The sequence below is a fragment of the Ixodes scapularis genome, unplaced genomic scaffold (assembly GCF_016920785.2).
Source record: "Ixodes scapularis isolate PalLabHiFi unplaced genomic scaffold, ASM1692078v2 PGA_scaffold9__187_contigs__length_104089568, whole genome shotgun sequence".
Classification (NCBI taxonomy): domain Eukaryota; kingdom Metazoa; phylum Arthropoda; class Arachnida; order Ixodida; family Ixodidae; genus Ixodes; species Ixodes scapularis.
This window is the reverse complement of record NW_024609884.1, coordinates 18,268,775-18,293,866: the sequence shown is the minus strand read 5'-3', so window position 1 is coordinate 18,293,866 and position 25,092 is coordinate 18,268,775.

Below are 25,092 nucleotides of genomic sequence, written 5' to 3'. Positions count from 1 at the left end.
GCTTCCTGCGACCCTTGCCTATATGAAGTTTGAGTACGAATTATGCGCTTCGTTATGTCGTTCTTGGAGTCGGGTGTATTACAAATGTTAACGCTTCAACTGAAAACATGTCTTCATTCAAATGTAATTAAATCTGAAATGTAAGGCAAACAAATCACAGTCAGAATTTCTCAACTTACTTAAAATTGAGTAATTACGACATATCCAGTGTTTGACATAATAATGAAAGGTATTTGCCACGTTTAAGATACAGACCGCCGTGAACTTTCTTCTTCGGATTAGTGTAAAGGCTGGGTAGTTTTTCATTCGATATAGCGTTCATAATAATCCCCCCCTGCTTTCAAATATGGCCCTAATATAACGAGTAAGATGCAATTTTGAATCGTGGTTCCCGCAGGTATTTTGTGTTGGGGTTATTCGCGCGACTATGAGCAGTGCGAAAGAACAATTTAGCAATTAAGTAATCTATCTTTTTCAAGCTATTAGTGACGTGCGCGACCAAAAGCGTCGCTGTGGTCGAAGTCCGCTCTTGGCCAAGCCATATAGCTTCCTGTATACTGATAATGCCTGCAGAGTCTCTGGTGCATGGCGAGGCAAATCCTGCCAATCACAGTGTGGAAAATCCTGGTCGTGACGTCACGAAAGGAAACCTTAAGAGGGCGCCACCGGAACATCTCGGCGCTAAGAGGAACAGGTGGGAAAGGGCGGAAGAAACATTCCATCAAACGGCAAGCGTGCTCTGCCCCACTGAGACTCATTGTGAGGTGAAGCCCACTTGCAAGCGACCGATTTCGAAAACACGGCAAGACATTAGGGAATTGTAGTAGACCGTTTCCGCAGCCCGCTAAGCACCCGGATAGCGCTCCGTAATCCGCCACAAGACCTTGAACTATGCAGAGAAGGCTGGCGGCGCGCATGCGCAGCTGCGGCGTTTTCTTCGGGGATACCGTAGCGGAGGAGAAAAACGATCTACTACAACTCCCTGTTCTCCCGAAATTCAACGATAGTCGTGGATAATAGGAGTACATGGACACAAAGTAACCAAGTGCAGTACCTTATTCACGTCGATGAATATTTATCTAAGCTTAACATAGGTAAATTAGTTATAGCACGATCTTTGTAGCATAATTAAAGCAGGAACGAAATGCTTGAAAAATTACGAATTTAAGATTTTACCTATGTTTTACAAGCAATAAAGACGTTTCTAAAGTTTTTCAGATAGTTATCCATGCCCGACTGTCTTACTACATTCGGCATAAGCTAAGCGCTTTGCAGCATGGTTTCTCGAAGGGTCGTTCGGTGGAAACGAACCTCTGTTCGTTCCTTCAATATTCTGTTCCTTTTGTTCTCACTCGCAGACAAGTTGATACCGTCTACTTCGACATGTCCAAAGCTTTTGACAGAGTAAATCATAAATTACTTTTGCATAAGCTCTCTCTGTATGCTGTTTCTCCCGTACTTACCGAGTGGTTTCAGTCTTATCTTACTGATCGTAAAAGCAGTGTGCGAATTGGTGAGAGTTTTTCTGACATGTTTGTTCTTTCGTCCGGTGTCCCACAGGGGGCTAACCTGGGGCCACTTTTGTTTCTTATATTCATTAATGATGTTGTATTATGCGTAAAGAACTCGCAGTTGTTGCTATTTGCAGATGATCTGAAGTTATCTTTGAATGTCCGATCAGTCGCTGACTGTGAACTTCTCCAGGACGATGTGTCATGAGTGCAGGAATGGTGTTCGTCAAACTTTTTGTTGATTAATCCCGATAAAACGAAAGTGCTATCAATGTGTAGAAGACAGGAGGCGATTTCTAACGACTATTTTATTGATTCCATTGGTATATTACGTGTGTCGGTGGTTCGTGTCCTCGGTGTTTATTTCGACAGTCATCTCTCTTTTTCTTATCATGTCTCTCAGATTGTGGAGCAACTATAAGGTTGGTGGGCATGATCTCGCGACTAACCCGAGAGTTTTCAAACCCAATATGTATTATTCGATTATTTTCTAGCCTTATTCGTTCGCGGCTTGAATTTGCAAGTGTTGTGTAGAATTCTATTACAATGACGGGTGCTTTACAGATTGAAAATGTTCAGAAGAGGTTTATTAGAATTTTTTACGACCGATACTTTCAACGTAGGTGCTACTACGACTATGCCTACATACTCGGGAATCTCGGCTTACGAAAGTTATCAAGTCGAAGAACTGCGAGAGATTTACTACTGATACACAAGATAATTCATGGCCAGATTGATAGCAGCTTGGTATGTTCTTTTAATTTTCATGTTCCGGTACGTTTCAGCCGACACGCATGCTTATTTTATCCTGATTCACAGGAGAAGCTCTGTCCGACCACCCGTATGCAGCTCTGTTTTAATGACATTTCATCGAAATCTTCTTTGGATGCTTTTACAGATTACATCTCTTTTAAACGTGAACTTGAAATTTCACTCTACGATTCATAGTCATGTAGCATTCCCGCATGTGTTTTGTTCACTGTACGCATGTGCCTTATACCAAGACTGACTTCAGTCGTTCTGAGGTACGGAATAATAATAATAATAATAATAATAATAATAATAATAATAATATTAACCAAGCACCAGTTTGGTTTTCAGAAGAGCAAGTTATGGAGTCAGCCTTGACACATATTAGAGATGAACTAATTGCAAATATTAAACGTACACACAAACTTTTTCACAGATTTGAAAAACACATATGACTGAATAAAACACAAACTCGATTTCAATTAAAAAAATACAAAAAAAAACAACGTTGCATGGAATCATAGGATACGTGTTAAAATAATTCGCAGCTAAATGTCCTCGGGTCATCAGTATATATTACGTGAATTTAAATAACAACTCACGCAAATAATTTACGGTGTTCCATAAGGTCTGATTCTTGGCTATTGGTCCTTAATTTTATATTCAAATGATATCGTCACCTTACCTCAAACACGTAATAATATTTTATATGCTGGCAATACAAACTTTTTGTTTTCTAGTAGGAACCTAGTTCATATCGAAAAAATTTAGATCAATTGCTCAATAATTTATCATCTGACTTAAAATATATTTAATCTTAACTATAGGAACACACAATGTCTGCTGTATAAGTAAAGAACAAACATACCTTGGATGACATCACTGCCTATTTTCAAGGATAAAAGATTTAGCGCCTAAAAACACTGAAGTTTGTTCATGTGTTGTTTGGGGACACTTTGTTGGACTCCACACATTCAGAAAATGAGATCTTAGGCATCTAGAGCAATGATAACTATAAACAGGCTCAGACAATATTGGCCGATGGTTAACGTTACAACCATAATATTCGCTTGTTTATTAACGCCTGCAATATTGCACAATGTTATGTCGAACAGAAACAAAAACTAATGCAAAAAAGGTATTCATCTTAGAAAAGAGGGCTGTTGCATTCATTTGGAACCTTCGAAAGTTTCAGACTGAATGCATTTATTTAAAGAACGCAAAATACACTACAATAAAATAAGATTTATTTTTCCAGAAATACTGGAGGGGTCCCCAGACAAAAAGCTGCTGAAAGCAGCTTGACTGGGTCTGGGTTCGCCTTATACATGGCCGCAGCTGGGACAGCAATCATATAAAACACTTTATCAGGAAGATGAGAAAATAAAACAAAGTTACATAACACGGAAGTAGCTGGAAACCAAAATTAGTTATCGATGAATAAAACAGTAGGTACGTAGGTCTTCTTTTCCAATGGTGTAAATGTTTATGTTGTTCGTGAAACATTTATTTAACACGTAAGGTGCTTTGTAATGCAATGACTGCATACGTGGTAATCTGTGCGGCACCGAGGAAGGAGCCAAGTGTCTACACGGTGTGTGTGTATGTTAGTTTCATGCGTCTCAAGTTCAGATATAAAATCTAAAAAATCTATGAATGTCGGTGATGAAAAACGAAGGGTACAGAGTAAACGATCATTGTATACGCATTGTACGGGAAGTATTTGATATCTAGAAAATAATAGTTCTGTATGGTCTGCATATGACACACCTGCAATATAACGTAAAACGTTTTTTTGCAATAATAGTAGATTTTGAATATGTGTCTTAGTTGCGGTAGCCTATAAAAGAGGACAGTAATTTCAATTGGACTCAAATAGTGCGTAGTAATGTCTTAACTTAATACTGATTGGTAAAACATTCCGACAGCGGGCAATAATGCCAACAACTCGGGAAAGTTTAGCAATTAGATAGCTAACATGACAATCTCACATCATATATCCGAGAAAAAAAATACGCCTAAAGTTTACGTTGGCAAACTAACTCAATTTGTGAACCACCAAGTTGGATATTATATTTAATCAGGACTGGCTTATTAATATATCTAAATAAAACGGCTTTGTATTTTGTGTGTTCACTTTAAGACCATTAACTTTGGACCCCATAGCATGTGCTAAGCATGGTGCGATTATGTCGCACCATGCGAGTACCTGTGTGGGACCACTCCGTGGTCCCACACAGGTACTCGCCTGTGTGGGACCACGGAGCGTCGACAACAAGCCAGCTGCGGAAAATCAAGTGTTATGCTTGATCCCTGTCGAAAAAAGTAGCGCGACAACGCCTACGCTCAAGCAAGGCTTCAACACCGGACCGACGAGGCAGAATGACTGGCAAGAGAATCTACTGCAGCGTGACCTTCCGTCCGGCGTGACATCATCTACCCCACCACCGCCGCAAGACCGTATAAAAAGCCACGCATCAACTGACATCTTCAATGGGCAAGGCGGCAGCATGCATGTCACGAGGCTAAAACAGTATCTGCTCTTCATTCAGGTGAGACCCCCACCTTTTTGGAGTTACAGAAGTAATGATGTATGCCTAGTGCTGCTGCCTTGCCCTAAGAAGTGTCTGGCTCTTCTTGGTGAATGTTATTGTGTATTCATACAACTTATTTTGTTGTGTGGAGATGTTGAAAGTAACCCTGGACCCAATTCTGACATGAAAGAGCTCATCGAAGGTCAAAAAGCAATCTTGGATGAAATAGCTGAATTAAGCAGAGGCCAAACAACCATAGATAGGAAGCTTTCGTCATTTGAAAGCAGACTTACAACGATTGAAAACAAGGTTGACATTCTAAACGAGACTGCTAGACAGCTTGCGCAGGCAGAAAACAAAATAACCAAACTCGCAGAAACTGTTTCTTTCTTGACCCATAAAATTGATGACTTGGAAAACCGTTCACGAAGGAACAACGTGATCATATATGGGATAAAAGAAGAACAGCGTGAATCTTCGGAAAGTCTGCGCGATATTGTAACAGATACAGTCTTCAAAGATAAGCTGGGCATTTCCGTCACTGGTATCGAAAGGTGCCACAGATTGGGAAAGAAGGGCGGTGAAAGACCTAGACCGGTTATTTTAAAGCTGCTCGATTACAGGGAAAAGGTTTCGATATTTAATAACGCGCGTAAACTAAAAGGCTCCGACATTTCAATATCGGATGATTATTCCAGTCATGTTCAGGAACTACGAAAGAAATAGTGGGCCAGTTCAGCAGAAGATAGGGCAGCTAACAAGAAAGTAAAACTTAGTTTCGATAAATTGATTATAGGTGACAAAGTTTATCGCTGGGACGAAAGTAAAGGAGAGAGAGTACTTCTCCGGCCTCGGGATGAGCAATGACAACCACGAAAACGTAATCAAAGCCCGTTAATAGTCATGAACATCAACGCCCGTAGCATCGTGAATAAAGTAATTGCGCTTGAACATCTTTTACTCACGTACTGCCCACATATATTGATTTTGACCGAAACTTGGCTCAATGACGAGATTCACGATTCGGAGATTGTGCCACCGGGTTATAATATTATACGTAAAGATCGGGGATCGCGAGGGGGAGGTGTAGCAATTATATTGAAATCTGGTATCCCGTACCGGCAGCTCCATTTTGACAACACTAATGAATCTGTGTGGTGCAGTGTTGAATTTGAAAATTCATCCTACGTTGTTGCATCCGTATATAGGCCGCCTAATTCTCCTGTCTTGGTTTTGGAAGAATTAAAAATGTGCCTTGGCAAAATCTTGACAGAAAAAAAGAAACTCATAATAGGCGGGGATTTTAATCTGCCAGACATTAATTGGGCCTGTCTAACGCACGGAAGTACTGATGCTGAAAACTGCGCTGAACTAACAGATATTGCTTTTTCTTTTAATTTATGTCAGGTAGTTGACAGTGACACGAGAGTAGTGGGAGATTGCAGGTCAATCCTAGACCTGATCTTTTTGTCTGCTGGTGCTAGTGCTGACGGCTATGAATGTGAAGTTGTTGAAGGGCTGTCTGATCATATGGCAGTATTACTTACTTTGTTTAATAACATTGCGCCCCCCGCGGAGAAAAAGATTAAAGTCTTGAACTTCAATAACGCCGACGATAACGCTATCACAGGCGAACTGGCTTTTGCGTACGATGAGTTTGTATCCTTATCAGCAACCCCGGACTGTGTGGATCAGTTATGGAATCGTTTCGTTGCTATTGTTACTCGATGCGTTTTAAAATATGTTCCTTACCGAAATAAAAAAATAGCCAAACATAACCCATGGATCACGAGAAGCGTGATACATATGAAAAGGAAGGTGAACAGACTGCAGAAATCTTGGAAGCGATCCGGCCTTCCATCCGCCAGAGAAAGCTATCTTTCTTGTAGCAAGAAACTTAAACAGGTAATACGCGAATCAAAACAATGGTATTATAATATCTGTCTTTCTTCATTCATAAAAACAGCACCACAAAAATTTTGGCGGCATATAAGTACTTCCAAAGACAAGAAATGTTCGTCCCTCGTTGTTGACGGTTGTGTAATTGATGACGAATTTAAAATCGCTACCATTTTTAGTGACCAATTTTATTCCGTGTTTACAAGAGATAACAACATTGTTTCTAACTATGACGTCCAATCTCAGCTACCCGGTCTCCAGAACATTACTATCAGTGAGGCGGGTATCTTGTCATTATTACTAAACTATGATGTAAAGAAGAGCAGCGGCCCGGATGACATCCCCAATTTGTTTCTTAAACGCTATGCGGAATGGGTTTCAAAATATTTGTTTGTCATTTTTAAAACGTCATTGGCCACTTCGAGATTACCTGCAGATTGGAAGCTAGCAATCGTTAAACCTATATATAAATCGGGTGACCCTCGGATAGCAGTTAACTATCGTCCCATTTCTTTGACGTGTATCAGTTGTAAATTACTCGAACATATTATTGCTAAACATATAGTTGCCTACGTCACGGAGCATAATCTTCTATCGAATGTACAGCATGGTTTTAGAGCCGGATACTCGACAATATCTCAGTTAGTAGAAACAGTGCATAATTTTTCTTCAGTTATTAATCGCCGAGGCCAAGTTGATGTAATCTACCTTGACTTTTCAAAAGCCTTTGACAAGGTTTCACATCCAAAGATTTTATTAAAATTACGTGCGATGTTAAAAAACGATCAAATCGTAAACTGGATTCAGGATTTCCTGTCGGGGAGGGGACAGTATGTAATGTTTAATCAGACTGCATCTTCCATAGCAAATGTAGAATCCGGGGTACCACAGGGGTCAGTTTTGGGGCCACTGCTTTTCTTGATATTTATCAATGATATAGCTACTAATATCAGAGTAAACATAGGATTGTATGCTGATGATTGCATCCTATATCATGAAATCAAAAGTCCCGATGATCATCTCATCCTAAATAATAGCCTTCAGGAAATATCAAAATGGTGCAAAGATTGGCAAATGGTACTAAACAAAGAGAAAACTGTATTTATGTCTATCACCCATAAAAAGCACCCCTCTCTGTTTTCATACCACATAGATAACCAAGTACTGATCCGGGTTAATGAATATACTTACTTAGGACTACATATAACACACAATTTAAAATGGGATAAACATATCAGCGCGGTTATAGATAAAGCATCTAGAAAACTATGGGTTATGAGACGCAAATTACGGCAGGCAGCTCCGGATACAAAACTATTGGCGTACAAAACTTTTGTTCTTCCTATCTTGGAATACGCGAGTGTAATATGGGACCCTTATACAAAAAAAAGACATCAATAGGCTGGAAATGGTACAAAGAAAAGCGGTTCGATTCATCTTCGGGGTATATAACAGGCATGCTTCAGTTAGTGAGTTACTTAATAAAGCACAATTATCAACACTTAGCACGAGAAATACTATAAACAGATTGAAACTGCTCTTCCAGATAATTCATGGCATGATCAACATCAATCGGGACAAGTATATATCATTTTCTGCACGCTCCAATACACGTAGCCAGCATCCGTATTATATCACTGAGCCGTTACCGCGAAATAATGTTTTCCAATACTCCTTTTTTCCTCGCACTTTCAAAGATTGGAATAACTTACCCGCTGAAATAACGAGCTCTAGTTCCCTAATTTCATTTCTTGATTCTGTTAGAAAACATTTCAATGTTGAGTGAAGATTTTGTTTCTATTTGTATTTGCTTGCATGTTTTTCCTTTCGTGACATATTAGCGTCATATGGTTCTTGTGTTTGTTTGTTTGTTTGATGGCTATTTTGTAACCTCCTGAATGTAACCATTCCTACAATGGTCCTGAACAAGGACCAGTAGTATAAATAAATAAATAAATAAAATGTCTATTACATATTTAACCGGCTTTATTTGTAATGATCAAAGTCACTGCATTTTCTGTTTTTTAGTCCTAAGAAAATATTACATATTTCAACTTCGAAAGTTGAATTTAGAAAAAAAAGTATCGTTATTAAGACTTACAAATGAGAGGGCATTAGGATTATAAGCAGTGGGTAGTTCAACATAAAAGTGAATGTCAAAGTATTCCGCCAGACGTTCATTGGGTATAAGTTAACCGTCTAGATTTAATTTACCGATAAAAGGGGACACCTTCGTACGATTTATGATTTCATTTCCACATCGGGGTGCTCTCTAGTGACTTTATGGAACACTTGCTTATAGTATAAAGACTCTGCTATTCTTAGTTGAGAAGTTAGATTATTTTTCACTTTCTTAAAATATTACAGTTTGTTAGTGTCTGTCGTTTTTAGGAAAGCTTTGTGTAGGCGGTCTTTTCTGCACCATTTTAATGTGTGCGGCGGTCACCTAGGGTTTCCTTATTTTTTTACTTAGGGTTACGAATTTTAATGAAATATGAAAATGATAAAGTTCTTTAAAAATGGCCATGGTAATATAATGTTCATCGATATTTAAGCTAGAATAAACAGAGCTCCAGTCATAGTTAAGAATTGTATTCCTAAATGCCAGGAGGCAGTCATAGGACATTATAATGGCTTTCAAACTATGCCTGAAAATCCTAGGAAACTACATTTTAAAATGCAGTCATTGGGTGAAAAGCAAAGTTCGCAAAAAAAGTATGACTTGCTTCAACGTGTACGTCTAATTCCCGACGTATTAAACAAACCCCATACAGTAGCTGGAATGGCTCAAGTTAGCAGTTCATTTCAGATATAGCACAAGACATTTAAACAATATATTACAAACTTCTCGTGTGTGAGCATGTGTCAGAATCTGTCAGAATCTCTCAATCTGTCCAATGGTTCCATTGATACTCAGAGGTGTTTTTCTTGTTTTATTTCTGCTTTCTGCTGAGTGTTCTAACCAAGGTCTGGGGTCCCGCCAGAAGAAAATGTAGTAAGTTATACTACCGCTACTACACGCTTCGGAGGCTACGGTATTGAGGATATTGGCATGAAACTAACGATCCGTCACCAGAACACCTTTCTCCCCTTCCCCCTCTTTTACCTAGAAAATTATTTAAAAAAATGTTTTCGCATTTTAGGAATACTTTTTTTTTCTATATTGGCATAAAGGACTACCACGAAACTTTAATATTGTCAGAATTTAGTGGGCTTGCGTTAGTTCCCGAAAATTTTGTCACATATCATTCTAAGATTTTTACGAACCTTTCTATGCTAGTAATTATTGCAAATAGCTGAGGTTATATACGTCTACCTGTGTTTTGTGTTATATATTGAAAGTAACGAGCTTTATAGCACACCAGTACCAACAGAGAACGGTGGAAGGCAGTCAAAGCAAAGCGGAAAACGACCACAGCACGACGGAAGGCAGGCAAAGCGCAGCAAAAAGCAACGAGCGCGTGCTGGAGGCCTGGCATATGAAAAAGACACCCTGTCATTTTCATTGTGTCAGTGACTTGGCGACGTGCGCGGCTAAAAGCATTGCTGTAGTCGGCCGTTTACGTGTGCCCAAACTCTCACTATGATGTCTCAAAAGAGATTAAATTATGTTTTCATCGAACCGAAATAGGTTCAATGTCAGACTCTCTACGTTGAAGAATGTTGCTTAAAGGGGCCTGTCAAAATCATACATATATATATATTTTTTTTAATTATCCAAAACAATTGAAAACGATGCCTGGCCAGTACCCGCAAAATTAGAAACTTGAAAATTTAGTATTGGTGAAGTAAAAAAAAAACAATTTGCAAATGCCGATTTTGAAGTTCCCGCGCGATCTGCGCCGGTGCAGTGACGTCAAATATGGAGCCACCCTGCGAGTCGACTTTCTTACAAGCCTCCGCTTCGAACCGCCGTTGCCGCCGCGACCGGAAGTGTCGTGCACGCCAGCGTACCGGGAACAACCGGTTTCCTCCGTGCGCGCCGTGCCGCCTGTCACTGCGAGCAGACGATGCTTGACTCTCGAGTTAGAAGTTCTTTTAAAGCCCTTTCAGCGATCTCAAATTTTTTTAAACGTTGTGAGGTAAAAAAGAACGCGCAGTGGACTTTTGTGAGCGACGCGAGGAGCCACGTCCCGCCGGTTCTGTGTGAAAGGCTGCCCCGACGGAGTCACAACCAAAACTACGATACACACCAAACCCAATTGTTTTGACCGTTTGACGATTACCTTTTCGAAGTCTGAAACGCCATCGGGCACCTAAAAAAGACCACTTCGTCGGATTCCCCGACTCACCGATCATCCTCTGCTGCATGCGTCGAGCGCAGCCATGTTTTTTGAGCGGGGATAAAAATTCAGGAGGCGACATCACACCGGAATGCGATTTTCGGTATGTCAAAAAGAAGGGCCGTAGTGCGTTTGCAATTGCGTTTAAAAACATGTTTTACGATTGAAGCTATTAAATGTTATAGAAATGTCAGTTACAAAGCTTCTAAATTTCATGATATTTGACGTCACAAATCAAAAGAAGCGAGGAGGTGAGGAGCGGGAGAGAAGGGCAACAAAAATAAAAAGCCGCGAACACGCGTGGGGAAATTATTACAGCTACCTAAAGAGCAACTATTCAATGAAGAAGGCAGCATTCAAAAGGTCGTGTTCTGCCGGCTCATTGCTATTGTTAAAACAATTTAGAGCGCGTGTTTTTTTGTTTTTTTTAAACTGCGTTTAGAAACTATGATTATGATAATATTTTTTATTATATTGAGAATGAAATCTTGTCTTATGTTTTTACCAGCCCAAATATATTTGAAGGTATTTGCTGCCGATTCCATGCAACTACTCGAAAATTCCCCAAAAGTAACCCAAGGTGTGATCATCACCAAATTTTGATGCCAAATAAAAGCAAACCGACAAATTTGGCAAGGAATAACCCGAACGCCTATCCTTGCCATGACCTGGCCAAAATCATCCCGTACAAAGTGGTCCCGGATAGAAATGCACCGCGAGATGAATCTTATAGGTTATGGTTGGATTCGGCCATCTTTCCAGCGCATACTATATTTTCGTCCTGCATGTAAATGTTGTTGCCATTAAAAAAAGAAAAAAAAAGTCATTTATTGCGAAACTACAACCCATCTATCGACCCCGATAGCGCTGTCGTGACGCGAGCTAAACTATAGTTGAACGCTCTCGTGTCGCTGCTCGCTCTTGTCACGCGCTCTCCCGTCAGCGCTTTCGCAACCTGCACTCTCCCGTTTCTATACATGGTTTGCACTGACGTCACATCGCATACTTTTGACCACCATGTAAAAGGGGGAGAGCGAAGCTGCTTTTATAAGAATTTTGAGTGACGGGGTAATTTATAATCTTCTGGGAGAAGAATAGCGACGCCTGTGCAAATCCGGGAGGCACAAAAGAGGATCCCGATAAAAGGGGAGCTCCTTCTTCTCTTCTCAGGTGGTCATCGGAGCGCTCTTTGAATGACGTCACGTGCAAGCCATATTTAGCACATGAGGATGGGACGTTCGTAAATGGTACCGAGCGTGTCGCGGCCAAACGGCTCAAGAATCGGATTTGGGAACTGAGTCACCAATCGGATAACACACTGTATCAATTAATCTCTCGGCGAATGTTCGAATTCGTGTTTCTGGCCAATCAGTGCAGTGGTGGTAATCATCGAACCTTATCAATTACCGGTGCGCACAGAAAGCACGTGCTATGGCATTACCAACGCAGGCACGAGATTTCTGCAAACATTGGAAGCACGAGCGGGCGTGATAACGCCCGACAGCGTCAGGTGATCATTCGCCGGCTCGTACTACCACTTTGGGAAGTGGTGTTGAAATGGCTTTAAAAAATGTCCCCCATTTAAAGGAGAGTTTTCCTAGTGCCCTGAGTAGGTCAAAGCACCCGTAGTTTGCCACTTTACGGCAAAAAATTGGCGAGTATGTCAAAAACTGGTAAGCAGGCTATATTAGACGTCCACCGCGGCGACGATTCGGAATTGCGCCAGGAAGGTTGGCACACGCAGTTTCTCCGTTTTCGGATATTTGCAACACTTAAAAAAGAGTTCTGTGTTTGAGTGTTGTTGAATAGAATGTAAAATATTGGCAGAAAATGTACAAAATACGCCAAAACGCGCATGTTTTTTAACCGGAATTCATTTAACGCTAACGCGTTTTTGTGTTGGGTTGGTACTGGGGGGATATAGGAGCTCCTATTAACATCGTTCCGGGTTAAAAGAGGTATTACATCATTTTTCATCTTTCTATAAATGTCTAAAATAAATTGTCGATGACCAAAATAAAAAAAAAACGTACGAAATTGTGTTTTTGTCGTCTTTACTTTCTTTCTGCCTTGTGAGGTTTTTTATTAATTTTAATGATGGAAAGACAGGTAAGTTGAACTGGGCGTTTGTTCAGGCTATCCTACATATCTTTGCCTAAGCGCTGGGCCCATATAAAAAACAACAACGTTAGTTTTAGAAAGTAATATCAAATGTCTGTTTTCTCGCAAATATTTAAAAGCCAATTAAATTACAAAAAAAAAGAAAATGGGCTGCATTATTTACGCATTTGTCTCATCACCGAAACGAACAGTCGTTTTTCTAATGCTCATTGCCAAGATTTGCCAAATTTTTGTTTCCCCTTTGAGAGTGGATTGCTTCCCTTCAGATAACCCAATCGGGGCTTGTACGACATTCCCGTTCAAGATCTTTAGACGTACTTTTAAAATGTAATTAAATAAGATAGTAGTCTAGTTGACCTCCAGAACCACTCCGTCAGAAACAAATACAAAACAAAACTTTAAAAAAAGATTAAAAATTGAGATCTTGGAGCAACCGTTCACGTGCTTGCTTTTAGCTTCCTTCCTATTCTGCCCACTTGAAGTGCTCTCTTCTCTGTAGTGGTGAAAAAAAAAGAAAAAAAGAAAACTTCAGTGATTTAAAATCATTAGCGTCACGGCATTTCCTTGGTGACCATACAGAAACGTTATTAGCAAATTTTCCACCTTGCAAAGGGGATTTAGAAATGAACGTGTCAGTGCTTCTGCTCGTTATTTCGGTGATACGATGAAATGTCGTAGCTCGGATGGCTGTGTCAGAATCAGGACGCGAATTGCTTTAGACCGCCACACAGGAAACTTCAAAACACCTATATAGGTGTGATCGTCAATTTATCCGAAGTCTATAACTCACACCTTTTGATAGCTGTTGTTACACCTTTTGGTAGGTGTTATTGCACCTCACGAAGCCATGTTGTCTCCATTCCTCTGTTGTGTCAACTTTTTTAGCAAGCCAATACACACAGACTTGGAGAGCACTTGATCTAAACATGACACTTAATGTTTTCCATTGTTAGAGTAATTCTAGCTATAGAAGAAACATGTCGAGGGTCGTGTGCTGCTGAATTGCTCTACAAGGCTGTTTTTGTTTGCTTTCTAAAGTAAAAACAGTAAAAAAGTAAAAAAGTCTAACTCAAATAGACAAGCAGTTCGCACTCATCATTCGTAATCCCACAGAATACAAAATATTGTACACAGCTCACGAACCTTAATGTAATTCCGGAGTCACTTCAATAACCTTATAGACATTTTCTAAGTTACCCAAGAATGAAGGAGCGTGCTGGGAACGAAGGTACTCGCAATACACAATCTCGCTTTTTCGGTATAAAATATTTTAAGCAAATGACCAAGATAAAACGATGAACGCACGCGCAATCTCATTTGTTTTAGCTTTTTTTTTTTTTTTGCTTTAGCGCAGTTAGTGCTGTGGATGCCAGTACGTGCAACGCGTGTTACTGCACCCGCAGAATTGTCTTTCGTGCTTGGGCAATGGAGCAAAAGGTCTATTGGGAATGTGGCGTCTGACGACTTTTTAGCTTACGGTAAAATACCGGGACAGCGCCCACCCTACGTTCACTAAAAATGTAATAATCGGGCGCTTAACGTACAATTCGCATATTTCCCAAGTTTGAAGCACGTTAATACTGGACGCTTGAACAAAGTGGGCATTTCTGCGGTATTTTACGGTAATTATTGAAATTGCAACTCCAAGCAAGTTCTGAAAGCCACGGACGGAGTGAGAGAGTGGAAACTGAGATGTGAGTGTCACGTTGATTACCTCAACACGTCGTGCTTCAATCCTGCGAACGTTATTTTTTCGTCGCTGTTACCTTCGCCTGCTTGCCGTCGTTCCCCCGCCAACTTATTAGACACCGTAATTTGAGGCAAACTAGGGCCGAGGTGATTTTGGTACGTGCTCGTGGCGCCTTCGCTGCGCCAACTTGAGCTGACCGCATCAGAGCCGTGTCGCCTGCTCGCTGCAATGCTACTAGTTTATTTATGGATTGCTTTCGTTCCGGTGTTTACCTAGCCTTTTGGGGCGGCTGCGTGGGCGGAGAGGAAGGGGCTCTAGTCTGAACTGCCATCACGCAAGCGTGCCAGTTTAGTGAACCGACCGTGCGGAAGCGGCGAATTGTCCCCCCCCCCCCTCCCCCAACCCCTTTTTCGTGTGCTGCGTATGTGTGCACGCGGTCGCTCCTGGTAACGATGTGTTTTAATCTGTGTGAGACCCAGCGAGCTGGGTCTGTTCTGAAAACGCCTTCGAGGTAGGAAAGACCGGCAATAGTACGCACCTGGAAAGCAGCGGGAAACGAGGGAAGAAAAAAGAAAGGGGGGAGTTAGGCAAATGAGGAAACAGGCGTAAAGCAGCCCGAAAAAAAAAAAAAGAACGCCAATTCTCGCTGGAAGGTGAAAAGGGCTTCAACACCCACGCTCAGAGGAGATAAAGCTTGAACCGTTTTCCTGCGTCAAAACGTGAAAGAAGCGATTAGTCGCCGCGGTATAGTGCTGAAGTGAATGCGTCGCGCCTGGATTTAGCGTGGTACTAACCAATCTTGAATCGACCTGAGCGTGTTTTATTAGCCACATGTAGGTGAAAGCTGCGAACATCCATCCGGCTAGAAAACATCTAGTATTACGTGGCCACGTACCGGTGTTCTTATGAAATGCAAGTATGCAAAATGTACGTGCGACGACGTCTCCAAAAGAAGAGAATTGCTTTTAAGCAGATACCTTTTAGTTGTTTGAATAACGCTGGAAGAAATTGGTGTTTTATAGATGGAGAGTTCACTTGTATCGCTCCAACTTCAGGCTTATTTTAACTGCAAAAAAAAAAACTATAAGTATTTGGTAGCCGTCTGCTGTTGATCAAAAAGCGGAAGTGCGTGTACGTGCGGTATAAAAAAAAAAAGTGTTTCGCAATACACTTTACGACTCTAAAGAACTCACATTAAAGTATAAAATAGCAGCACAACAAGCCAAAGAAGATTAACTCCACTCGCTGTAGAATGGGAAGAAAAGAAATAACGAACTATTTTAGAAATTTAGGAGACGCTGTGGTAATGATTAAATGGGAACAGCGGATCTAATGAGGTCTAATAGGGAGTTTTCGTAGACCGCGTTTCCCCCTCCGCTAAGCCCTCCGCAACGAAGATGCCGCTAATACACCTGCGTGCTGATGGCCTTGACTGTAGAGTTCCGGGTATCGTAAAGGGGGGCGCGGAGAGCCTTGCGGGACAGCGAAAACGATCTACGAAAATCTCCTTAATAAAATAGGTATTAATAACCTGCAAAAGGCTGACCTATTTAGTAAACCTTTTAGGTCAATTGTAATGCCAATTTATATTTTAAAAAAAAGCGATGGTCGGTAAAATGACACTTGCAGAATTTCTTCGTATAAGGTGTTGTGGAGGTTCTATTCTAAGAATATGAATGGCTAACACTTTGAAATGTTTTTCAGCTGCCCCATACCTTTCTATAATATACAGGATGTGTCAAAGGGATCGATGGCTGTTCGAAGAGACCGCATAAATCGGTTTCTGCATGTATCGAGTTAAGATTTTACACAGATGGGACCAAAGAACGTGCATTAAGGGTATAAAAATGTCGCTGAGCAAACGCACCTGTGTAGAAAGTTAGAAATTAAAAACTTGAAATATCTACGCACGGCGGCCGTCTTCTAATTAAAGAGTGACCCCTAATTGGCCGCCGCCATGTTGCACATTTTTTGTTACCGCTAAACATGTGACCTTAAAGCTTTACGTCTAGATTTTAACAAAATGCCGCACACAAATGATTGCTTAATGATCTTTAATAACAGCACTGGCGAGATATTTTGTTTGTTTTAAGTCCAAAATGTGCTTTTTCGACAAAACCTCAGGCAGCTTCGCTATGCCTCCGCGAGACGCCATCAGCGGCGGTGCTGTATTTTGGGTTTTTATCAAAGCTAGACACTGATCTCTGGGGCTAACAGTATAAAAAAAAAAATAGTGTATAATGTTTTTTTTCTTTTTTTCAGCAACCGCATTACAAATCTGGGCTCAGTTTTGCTTAAAAGCCTCAAGATTTGGTACCGTCAGGTGTCTAGCGGTCAAAACTGTACAACATTGCCGCAGCCAGTTGGGAGTCATTTTCGCCTGATGAACGGGCTACCAGTTTATCGCTCTAAGCACTTCCACCTCGTTTGCTTAATATCGCAACTCAGACTGCGTTTTTTTTTTTTGTTTTTTTTTTGTCGAAACAAATGTTTCGGCATCGTCATTCGCTGAGCTGCCACCATAAGTTGCGGTGATTGGCTGTCCTAGTGTTGGGGGGGGGGGGGGGGGGGGGGGGAGGGGTGCGGGAAAGTAGACGCACGGGCCTTTTTTTTTAGAGTGCACCGACAAAAGTGGTGTCACCACCGGAGCTGACGCTGATAATACTCGGTACCTTCACTGCCGACCTCCACCTTTCGACGCGGAGAGCACTGCTGACATCTGTCGACTGTTGCGCCAATCAGACACCTTTGGTGTTTGATTGGCGCAACACATTGGCCGCCGTAGGTAGGTATTTCAAGTTTTTCACGTGTCACTTTTTACTCAGGTAAGTTTGTTCAGTGACATTTTTATACCCTTAAAACACCTTCGTCGGTCACCTCTGTGCAAAAGGTCAGCTTGATATATTTAGAAACCGATTTATGCCGTCCGCTCACTTCGGCTCACTCTGTATAACAAATCATCACGAGACGATTGGAAAGTGGCACATGTGGTGTTTCTACGCAAAAAGGGGGCGCAAGAAGGATGTAACAAATTACGGACCAATTTACTTAAGGTCTATATGTTGTAAATTGGTGGAACATGTCATATTTCGTCACATCATAAATCCTCTCCTTTTACTTAATATTTCAGTTTCAACATAGTTTCAGAAAGGGTATTCTTGTGCAACGCAATTGACCTAGCTGAATTGTGGTCGAGCTACGAGTGTTGATAAGGGCGGACAGACTGACTGTGTAATCTTAGGCTATATAGGAAAGCATTTGGCACTCTATAACACTCACTGATATTACACCACAAATTAAAGTTCTTAAACATAAGTACTGCCATCTTAAAGTGCATAAAACCGCGTCTAATATCGTGTGACCAACGTGGCATTTTAAACGGGGAACCTTTTAATTTTGTTAACGTTCCAACTGGCGTACCACAAGTCGGTAGTTTTAATGTCCTTTAATGGAATTTCTATATACGTAGTTGAAAGATACGATTATTCGCCGACGATTGTGTCGTTCACTAATTTATAGCGAAAGAGTAGAATTCCACTCAAGCAACCAATCAATCTGAGTTGCGGGCAGTCTCGAATAATTTTATACACTTGTGCAATAAAAAAAAAATGAAAGTCAACGTAAAAAAAAAAAAAAAAAAATGACAAATTTATGTTAGTTTCTTTGAAGATATTAGAACCAAAGTGTAATTCAGTATCAATTGAGTTATAAAGTTGTACCGAAAGAACAAACAGTCAAATATTTTGTTGTCGTGCTTTTAGCTGATTGCACATGAAACGCACAGATAGACGATGTCGTTTATGATTGCCGATGAATTTCTTGCTGAAATTCTAATACAAAATTAATTCAAAATATAAAAGACCTCGTCTATACTATCTATGTACGTTCAGTGCTGGAGTATTCCGGCATAGCCTGGGGCCTTTTTAAAAAAAATAACGTCGAAACACTAGAGGAAATGCACGGTGCTGTTTGCTTCGTCCTAGGACTCTATGACCATTACGCAAGTGTCGGTGATAAGATTAAAACAATAAAATAGCTAGGATGGAATTCATTGGCAATCCGACAATTCACGAAATCATTTTAAAGTTTTTATATAGTATTTATTATAACGCCACTGACATTAATATTTCTTCTTAGCTTTTCCCTCCCAATTATATTTCAAAATGAAAAGACCGTGGGGCTCAGTCCTCGGGCCTCTTTTGTTCTTCGTTTTTTTCACTGACAACATTAAAGACATTCAAGTACCCGTTCAATTGTTTGCAGAGGATTGCGTTATTCATTCTGTAGAAAAACGGCCCAGGATCAGGTCATACTTAACAATGATTTGGGAAATATAAAAAGATAATGGGGATAATTGTAATAATGTAAATAAACTACGATAAAACTGTAACAATGACAATAAGAATAAAAAATCCTTTAAACTATGGTTATTTAATAAATGTGAACCGCATTAAATTTGTTGGAGACTACAAATACCTCGGAGTAACCATAAGTAGCAAACTTCTTTGGAACCAGCATATAGATGACATTGTTATTAAGAGGAAAACATTTTACACTTCGGCGCACCTTGAAATTTGTTGATTGGGAAACAAAGAAAACTGCAAACCAAACACTAAAGGCCTGTTCACACATGCAGCGGAGTGCTATAAGCCTTTTGCTGACCTCGCGCCAAGCGCGTGCTTGCGGGAGCGTTCACCAACTTTGTATCGCACCACCAAAACTGTTGCTCATGGCAGACGATAAGTAGCTGAAGACCCATAAGCAGCGCTATATCGGCGCTTCACTGCATGTGAGAACCGGCCTTAATTCGACTCATTCTAGAATATGATAACACAGTTTGGTATCCTCACACAGCAAGTGGAATTAACAAAATTGAACGAGTGCACAAACTTGCTGGGAGATTCATGTTTAATAATTATAGATATAGTGTTTCAGCGTCAAGTTTACTGGAACAAGCTAACGTGCAGTCACTGGAGCCTAGAGCGAGAATAAACATATTCAGTAACTTATACTCTTTTATAAACGGGTTATTTATGTTTATAGTGCAAAATGCATTGAATTTTGAACCAGGGGATCGGTCAGACAAAAACATACAAGGGCTATTAAACAATACAATTTTAGGCACGATGTATTTAGATATTATTTTTTTCCCTCGGGCGATCCACGAATGGAATTCTTTACGTCATTGGACGTTTTTGTTGAGGCCATAGACCTTTTGCTCAATTACCCAAGCAACAAGGAGCATGCTGCGAGCCTAATTACACGCGCTGCACCTGCTGGCCTCTGCAGTAGCAACTATTCTAAAGCAAAAGCGTAAAGCAAATTTTATCTTGCACGCGTCGTCGTCAACGCCTTATTTTGGTTACTTACTTTGAATCTTTCATACAGGGAAGGCGAGCGCGTGCGACGCGTGTACCTACATTCCCAGCCTTCTCCTTAATGCTCGAACAATTTATAAAAGATAAGCCTATTACTTTTGCCGCGAGTAAGCATGCTTGAGTGCGGTAAGGCACTGTTTTTTTTTGTTTTTTTTTTTAAATCACCCCTGCTATGACTCACATGCGTGAGCCACAATATTCCTTAAAAAAAGTGTGTTGATTATTAGGACGGAATTTGGTAAGAGTTATAGTTTTTTTTTTGTTAAGACCGTTAATGAATTGAATGCTCTGCCTTTTTAAGATTGTTTCTGCCTAAAATTAAAAAGTTTTTATTTTATGTTTTTGTTTCCTTCTGCGATAATGCGTGACCGCGCTACAGGTGCAATTAAGTTAAAAATAAAAATAAACAATATTTTTTTTTAGAGAAAAAACTCGAAGTGATTAAACACAGTGAAACGAATTACAGTAACATTAAGCTAGGTGAAGTTAAGGCGTGTGGTCATTTTGTTATAGCATGAAACTAAAAACTAGTATTTCAGCACAAAAAAAACAACACAAATTGGGTGCATGCCTTTTATGTTTTAGAAAATAGAATGCACATGTGAACACGTTAATGCCTTCGCATTAAGAGAACACATAAGAACCTGCACATACGCCCGAAATGGCAGAACAAACACCACAAATCACTGCAGGGACACAGGCGATTAGGACTAATGGCGGAGCACGCTTCGTCGCTTGATTCGACAGAAAGACCGACTTCTCCGTAATGATCTCTTCTTTTTCGGCTCCTCAAACTTCTTGAAAACAGCCTTGTACACACTCAGAAACGCACAGACGCAAAAAAAAAAAAAAAGATGAAAACACGCCTTCAAAGAAAGTCAGAAAACTTGAGCTGCAGCATGGGAAGCAATGCTGTCCGCGGGACCGACTGCTATCGCTGTTCCTCCTTTCGTAATTCCGATTTCGTAATCACAGCAAGATATAAACTTAACACTCTTGGCGTCTGTAATATATATTACGTTCTTGTTATTGCATTAAATGATACGAACTCGTGAATTTAAAACGTTATTTATAGCATTTTATTTTAACTTGGTTTAGGTATACGGTGTCTGAAATACCGAGGCTGGATCTAAAATGGGTCATAAAATCGGCGCCTTCACGTAACAATCTAAACTTTTTGTCAAAGGTGTATTTTACAGGTGGGTTGTACCTTGTAAAATTAAAAAGTGTAGTTCCCTTTCTGTAAAAAAATAGGTTAAAAAAACTTGTCAGGGTCAATGGTGGACGGTGACGCAGACGACCAAGTCGAGTGGCGGTGCGTGTTTGGCGCATGCATTGATAGAGGGCACTACCTGCTTATCTAGACGATCTAGACTAGAGTTGCTCCCCACGGAAGCCAGAGTTACGCGTCTACTTTCCACGTGCCGCCGCGCCGCTATTTGCCAAGTTCCGATCACGAGCGTAGCAAATTCCATACGCCGTGCAGGAAAGCAACCAAGACGGTCGCTTGTGCCGACGTTGGACGCGCCCCGGCGCAAGTTCCCCTGCTTTTGCCTCCTCCTTTCCTGTTTTCCAGGGAAGGAGGATAAAGGCCCGTTCACACACTTGCGACTCCTAAAAACGAGTGCCTTGAAACCTCTTAAAATATCTTAGGACGAGAGAACACACTGGCATGCTGGCGCCATCTACGCGGTGGCCCTGAAACTGCATTTCACTAGAGCGGACGTTTTGCGGGATTTCCGAGGTCAAATGTGCGTACTACCCATAAGAAAGGCTCGTTTATAACGTTGACAAAACTTTTTCGAGCCTAGAAAAAAAGGATGATTCATGATACAAATAAAAAAATATGCGCGACCACTAAGTTTCCACTGCTGCCCAATAGATGGCACTAGTGTGTCCTCTCGTCGTAAGAGATTTTAAGAGGTTCCAAGGCACTCGGTCTTAAGAAGTCGCAAGTGTCTGAACGGGACTTAAGGAGCGCGCCACGCGGCGCCGCTATTCGCCGAATTCAGTCACGTGACGCGCAGAATGTACCTTCGGTTTAAAAATAAATGCGGACAATGATGACAAAACTTTAAGTGACAAAAATAAGGAAACGCGGTTGCATAACCACGGCGCTCTTGCTGCCGACGGATTTCGTATGCGCGTCGTCTGCTTTCTTTCACTGGTCGGCTACACCTTTCGACGCTGCTCCCGACGCCTGTTAATGCGTGCGCCAAACGCGCCCGTCGCTCGACTCGGTCGTCTGCGTCGCCGTCGGCCGTAAACCCTGGCAAGTTTTTTGGCCCTATGCTTTACAGAAAGAGAGCTACGCTTTGTAATTTTACGAGGTAAAACCTACCTGCAAAATGCATCTTTGACGAAAAGTTTAGATCGGTACGTGCAGGCATCGATTTTTACATCTCATTTTAGATCCGGCCTCGGTATTTCAGGCACCCTATACTTCCTTTCAGCTTATGTCCAGACGCAGCCGACGCAACGAGCAAACAGGACCAATCAAGCAGCGTCAAAAGTGCAAGTCACTAGTCCTTCTCTATGATTGGCCCAGCGATGATAGAACACGTAATGAAACAAGACGAACACAATGACGGTTCGCTTTTGAAGCTGTCTGGTTGGTCTCATCAGCTCGTAGAGTCGGCTGCGACTGGACTTAAGATGAAACGAAATATAGTAACTAAACAAACAGCTCACTAAGTGCTAAGGCCTTGAGTGTATCTACACTCCTTTTCGCCTTCCGATGATCCGCAGAGCCAGCACCATTTAGAATAATGGAGGCCTCCGAACGCCCCACTCTTCCTCGATGAAACGTCATCACAGTCCGATGGCGCCAATTCAGCAATTGGACCCGAGCCCGATGCCGAGCGTCCTTCGACGTGCTGATTGGACAGCGAGGCCCAGCCAAGCACAGACGCAGCCCTCGTATCCAATCGGTGTCTTCGCTCGTTCTCACTCTAATGACGTCAAAATTCTGGTGCACAGGCTTCGCTTATTTTAGGTGGTGTTGGCAGAAGATGCTACGAGCCATCCAAGCAATTCCAGTGCCGTGTGAGTGTCACGTGACATTTGAGAGGCGCGCAGTGACACGCAGGCGCGCAGTAACGTAATACGTTCACAGCGCTGGATTGGCTGGAATGACTCGCACACTCTAAAAAAAAAAACCTAGCAGCATTTAACAGGTAAAAGCTAGCAACCGCTTGTCACATATGTTACTAGGTGCCTGTACTCCGCGACAACTTTTCTTGGCAATGCAGTGGAAGGTACAGGCCCGCGTCCCCTCTTCCATTTTGAGTGTACGCAGGCTCTCCTCCTCCACTATTTCCGGGGAGAGGAGGAGAGCCCGCGCACACTCAAAATGGGAGAGGGGACGCGGGCCTGTACCTTCCACTGCATTGCCAAGAAAAGTTGTCGCGGAGTATAGTAACCGAGGTAGTAACGGCCAAAGTAGTAACGGTTACTAACCGAACTAGTATAAGTTGCTACCTTTAGCTGGTAACTGGCATTAACTCTCACAAGATCCAGGTGGCGCTAGTCAACGTCCCATTCAAAATTGGCAAAACATTATTGCCGCTGGGATACATTTTCTCTTCACCCTTCCCACCACACGGAAAATCGACCTTTGAAGGGCAGCGAGGCTGGGTGGCAGCGTGTTTAAGGCACATTTTCTGCTCGTTCGTCGTAATTCGGCGAAAAAGTTTTTTTTTTTTTTTTTTAATCTGGTATAAACGGTGACAATTGCCTTTGAGAACATGTGGAAATTTTTACGAAATCGCAGAACCGCAGGAAAAGGGCACGACTCGTCGAAAGCAAGTCTCGCCGGTCTCGCGGCGTGATCGAAGCTTCCTTGGTCGAAGTGCTGCGTCTCTGTGCATTCGCACGCTTGGATAGCGATCAAAACTCGACGTCGTGTGGATGTGTTTCGCGAGTGCAACGTTCGTGAAGACATATGTGCCTCTGGAGCAGCGTTTTACTTTACTTTGACGACTGCATTTGTGAATTTTGGCATTCGCGGTCCAGAAACGAGCTCGATCCAGCGTCCAGTGGCGACGGAAGAGGTACGTCTTTTTTTTGTGGTTAGACGGTTTACAGAACGCAGCTCACAACAGCTCCTCATTACTGATCAGTGGTGGCTCATTATCAACCTACTTAATTGCACTTGACGTCTGAGCGCGGCTCGCCTAATTGTGATTGGTCAACAGATTGCACACAACCATAGGGCCACGCTTCAAATATTTTCCCTCTCGTCGTCTTGTACTTTTGCCTTCGAAAACCCTTCTTGCTCCACATCGTTGCTCTATTTGTGCTGCCACGTGATCTATTAAAGTATAATTGGAGCAACCGTACAAATACCCCCCCCCCCCCTTTTTTTTTTTTCGATAGCAACTCGCCTGAACAGTTGGACGATCCAGAACTCCGTGGCCGATATATGACGCAGAGACATCTACGCGCGACACACCTTCAAACCTTTGCCGCGGCACCGATTCTTGTATCCAAGAGTGCGAAGGCACAGAGGCGCAGCACTTCGGCGTGCCAAGGAAGCTTTGATCACGCCGCGAGACCGGTGACACTTGCTTTCAGCGAGTTGTAGCTATTTCCTGCGGCACTGCGCTTCCGTAAAAATTTCCTTGTGTTCTCAACGGTAAGTCTCACTGCTTATACAGGGTTTAAAAAAAAAAAATTAAAGACGTTTACCATTCTCTTTAATGCCGAATTTCAGCGCAGCTCTTGAGGAGGAGGAGGCGAGTGCTCGGAGGGGATGATATGCCCTTCCATACCCTCCCCTCCTCCTCACCTGCTGCCCTTCCATTTAGCGGAAAATGTTCGCTAAATTTCCCACTAAATTTAGCGAAACTTTCTCCTTTAAATTTAGCGGGAAATTTCGCGAAACTTTCCCCGTTAAATGTAGCGGGGAAATTTAGAGAAAATCTT